Source organism: Melanerpes formicivorus, unplaced genomic scaffold, assembly GCF_026170545.1.
Source record: "Melanerpes formicivorus ecotype bairdi unplaced genomic scaffold, bMelFor1.0.p_v2 SCAF_31, whole genome shotgun sequence".
NCBI classification, from domain to species: domain Eukaryota; kingdom Metazoa; phylum Chordata; class Aves; order Piciformes; family Picidae; genus Melanerpes; species Melanerpes formicivorus.
The window spans coordinates 8,397,528-8,402,507 of NW_027142383.1; positions in this window are offsets into that span (position 1 = coordinate 8,397,528).

The following is a 4,980-nucleotide window of genomic DNA, read 5'->3' on the forward strand; positions in this document are numbered from 1 at the left end:
CCCGCCCTGCCGTGCGAGCCGACTTTGAGGGCTGACCCCACGGGCCGCGACCCCGACCAGGACCGATCCCTGTTGTCTGGAGGGAATCGAGTATCTTCCACGTGTTTTCCATCCACTAGCACTCAGTTCAAAGTATCCGTAACTAGTAACTAGTTCAATTAAGTTCTAATCATAACACTAAGCCACTTGTGGAATCTATTTCACGAACGTGCACTAGAACATGTATATGAATTGGTGATTCATCGTTTATTAATAGTTTGATAATTACTAGAAATAATATTTTAATAATTCATATTTCATATTCATAAATTTAATAACCTCTTCACCACATTAATGGCACAGGGAGCAGGGTGCACAGCTGTGAAATATTTCCATAACTTGGGATACAAAATTACAGCCCCAGACTTGGAATGGGCAAAATTAAATTGTAAAAATATAGATGGCATTTTTGCAAAGCTAAGCGAACCCAGCAGCGAACACGCTGTCCTGATGGCATCTTGTATTATACAGATGCAGGAGGAAATTAAATTCTTTGACAAAAAGGTTTCCCAATTGGAAAGGGAACTGGCAAAGTCCGAGGCACAAAGCCAGAGACTTCATGATTTATTTGAGCTGCACATAAAAGAGACCATGTCTGTCTTCAAGTCTCAATGGCAATCACATGCTACCTATGAAGTAGCCAGGGCACATGACACACGAGAGCCAGGCTCTCCTATTCTGTCTGCTCCAGCTGACAAGCAGAAGCCAGCTGATTTTGGTTCAGCAGCTGCCCAGCATCAGCACACGAGCAATGTTAGCTCACCCACACCAGACAGGTCAGCAGCTACAGCACCGGTGCAGCAAGCCAAGCCAGGCTCCACATCACTGGATGATAACAATGAAGCCACCAGCTTCAACCAGCAACGAATCCCCAAGAAGAAGGTGAGATTCAACTTAGTATCGCTAGATGACTCCCAAGCCAGCAGCGGACCGAGTTTCCCACAGCATGGCAGACCAAGAGGTAACCAGGGAAATAGAAGCTCCTGCAATAAGGTAGCCAAGCTGACTCGACAACAGCTTGCACAGCATCCCAGCAAGAGAGCTTACTGTGATCCCAGAGACACACGGAGCACCACATCAAACTCAGATTCTGGATGTGAGTCTAGCCCACAGCATCACCGTGTGGTGAAGAGGTTATTAAATTTATTAATATGAAATATGAATTATGAAAATATTATTTTTATTCATTATCAAACTATTAATAACCGATGAATCACCAACTTATATACATGTTCTAGTGCACGTTCGTGAAATAGATTCCACAACTGGCTTAGTGTTATGATTATAACTAAATTGAACTAGTTACAGACTATTTCTATATTTATATAACGAAGGGTGCGGTTCCGCCACTTGGCCACTAGATGGCGACTCGGCGGGACGTGGGCGGCTTCTGGATATACACAGCAATATTACAATCTTTCTATGCGTCAGCGCTTACTCTGCTAGACGCGGATACTTTGAACTGAGTGCTAGTGGATGGAAAACACATGGAAGATACTCGATTCCCTCCAGACAACAGGGATCGGTCCTGGTCGGGATCGGCCTATGCGGTCGGCCCTCAAAGTCGGCTCGCACGGCAGGGCGGGATGACAGTGGCTGGTAGGTGGGCTCGGACGACGCGGCAGCAGGCAAAGCTACGAGGTCGGCCCAACCACAGCGCTTCTCGGGGCTGATGCAAACAGCCTCGGGGAGAGAATGCGGCTGCGTTAGGCAGCGGATTCTCATTTACTGAGCTTAAAGGAGCAGCGGGACTCTCGGAGTGGTCCCGGGTTTGGTGCAGCATAGGCACGAACAATGCCTTAGTCTTCCCTGAGATTCACAGGGCTCAGAGCGGCACACGTGGAGGCTCCTCTCCCGCTACGGCGGGGCTAGGCATACATGGACTCGGTATCAATCAAGTCCCTTCTCCCCAGCAACTGGGCAGATCTTACCCTCGGGGGCCGGTCCAGTCCTCCGGTGGCACGGTGGGCTCTCTCTCAAGCGCTTAATTCCCTCATCTATGGTAGTCCAGGGTTTAGGATTCCATGGAAGATCATCTCGGGAAGGGTATCTCAGGGCAACCGCCATTAAAAGGCGTATCCACAGATTAACCTTACCGAGAACCCTGCCTAGATGTCTATCTATTCCATTATCCCTCGAGAGAGTTCCTAACTGAGCTGCTTACTTGTCTCCAACTGTTAGAGCTGAAGCACCTGTATCATTACACCTACTAAGCCAAGCTAGAACTGGCTCCTTATCTGCCCTGGTGCAATCTTTACGGACATTTCATAGCTCTTCCCTTGGAGAGGAACAGTCCGAAATATCATCCCCTTCTTCCTCAATTTGTTGTCCTAATAATCTTGTTGCCATTTTTTCAAGGATCTCTTTAAGCTGAGAACCACCTTTGCCAGCTCCTGTCCTAGCTGCATCTCTATCCTGTTTTGCTCTCACTAAGTCAGCTAGATCTTTAAAACAAAACTTCTCTTACTCCTCAGCAGGATCTCTTCTAGTAGAGGGCCCCTCACCAGGATCAGACTCCTGCTCTTCTCCTCCATCAGCTCCTGGATCAGCTTTGGTCTTTCCACTTCTAGTCTTTAAAACAGCCACCTTAACTGGAGCTGTGTTTGAATTTACAGCCACCTTAATAGAAGCTGACAGGTCCTGAGATAAATCAGCTGCTGGGGCAGTGACTTCCGGTCCCACCAAGAAAGTGGGCGGAACTGACGTTGCTCTGTTAATGGCCGACGGGGAAGAAGGAGGAGGAGAAGGAGTAGGGGGCATGTTGATATCTGCCGCTGCCCCTGGCAGCTTGCCAAAATCAGCGGCAAAACCATTCAGAGCTGCTTTTCCAATTAACTTTTTAGCCCTCTTTTTAACTGACACAGATTCTCCACATTCCTCATCACTAGATGACTCTGGGACTGACCCAGAGCCATGTCGCTTCCTCTTTGATCTAGTTTTAATAACAAAACATGGTCTGGCCACCTTTCTCTCCCACCGCAGAGAAATCAGCAGATACACGATAATTATCACCAGCAGCAGAATTACACCCATAAAATAAATCACCTTTGGATCCCAGCCATCACCTAAAGTTACTCTCTCCTCCGGTGGAATCTTAAAGCCTTTTATCTCAATTGGGAGAGTACTAGAGGTTGCATTTCTGTACCTCGCTGGCCAGAGAAAATTCACACATTTTCCATACCATCCTGAGAAGGCTTTGCAATTAAGTCAGGATTTAGTGATCAAAGAGTGGTCCAGAATCCGGGACAATAACTCTGATCCTGTGCTTTTCATTACTCAGCATGGTCTAACAGGGCCACTTGGTTCCTTTGTCAATACCATCCCATACATACGGCATTCAATACATTCAGACCTAACTCACGATATGAAGGTAGAAATGCTGGATATTTTGGCATTTGACAATGCTAATGAAGAAACTAAACAGGTTCTCAGCATTTTATCAACAGGTGCCACTGTCTCATGACTGCAGGACGCCACAAGGAATGAAGGCATCGACAAGCAGCAATGTATCTAGCCACGGCCATAGACGCAGTCTTGAAACCACCAGTACGACCACTGCACAAGGGAAACAACCTGGGTGGAAATAATCGTGCCTCTGAGAAACCTAGGTACCTTAAATCAAAGTGCCTGACTGTTGGACAGACTCGAAAGTGTCTCAGACCTAATCATTTTACTCGAGATCGTCGCAGAAGCTGCTCCTGCAGCGTGAATATACCCCGCACGACGACACCAAACCAGGGTCCTTGTACCCCCCCCCCTCTGGTAGCGCATAGCAGACCTGACAACAGCTGCATATCACTTTGAATCCACAAAGCGTTGTCGAGCTCTGTTAATTGGCAGACTGTCTACCTCTAGACAGGGCATCCTTATAATTCCTGGTTCAATACATTCTGATTATGACTGGGCTATGAAAATTATGCTTTATACCATTGCCTCTCCTGCTAGCACTCTTATTGGGACAGAAATTGCTCAGCTAATACCATCTGAGTCCCGAGTGCCTAAAACTTCTAACAGGATCCATGGACAAGAAGGCTCGGGTTCCACCGGTATGCCTAATACCTTATTAGCCCTAGAAATCCAAAAGGGAAAACTGGAACAAATTGTATCTGTCAGACACCCTTGTGAACAAATTATACAATTTTCAATGATTATGGATACTGGAGACGATGTCATCATTATACCTCGTCATAAATGGAATGGTCACTAGTCATTGCTCATGGCAAATGTTGAAGTCATGTGTTTAAAAGGTATCCAAACAACCTGGGTTAGCAAAGAGCCAGTGCAACTAGCTTTTAACTACGGCAAATCAATCACTGTAAGACCGTACATGTTAACCCTTCCAGTTGCTCTTTTGGGTTGATGTAATGGGTTGGGGCAGACCCCCTCCCCACCACGCGCAGAAATGACGACTCAGACAAACAGATTGCAAAAGTGATGGAAAGTTTAAATAGAACAGTGAGTGCGTGCAGAAAACTAGAAACACAGTGACAAGAAGAAACCCCAAAACAGACCCAGAGAGATCCCATCCCCACCTGAGGGTGCACCCAAAACCCCCAGGGCTCCTCCTTCCCCCCCCACTGCTAGGCTAGTCTCAGCTGGCCAGATCTGAGACTGCCCATCCCCCCGTGGCCTTGGCCCTAACCAGGCCCATGGCCGGGAGATCTCTCCCCCAGTTACCAGGTGGCGGAGAGGAAGGAAAGAGGAAGTGCCAGACCCCGCTGTGAGACTTATAGTGGTGCAAGGGATCATGGTAGGAAATAACCTAACTTCCTGTGTCCACCCACTGGGCTGAACTTCTGGACACAGGAAACACCCCTGTAGCAGAGGGCAACCAGCCAAACTACGACAGTTGAGACGCCTTAAGTCAGCTAGGTGCAAAACTCATTACTGCTCCTTCTCTGTAGTGGCTACTAGTCAGCAACCAACCCTCAAATTAAAATG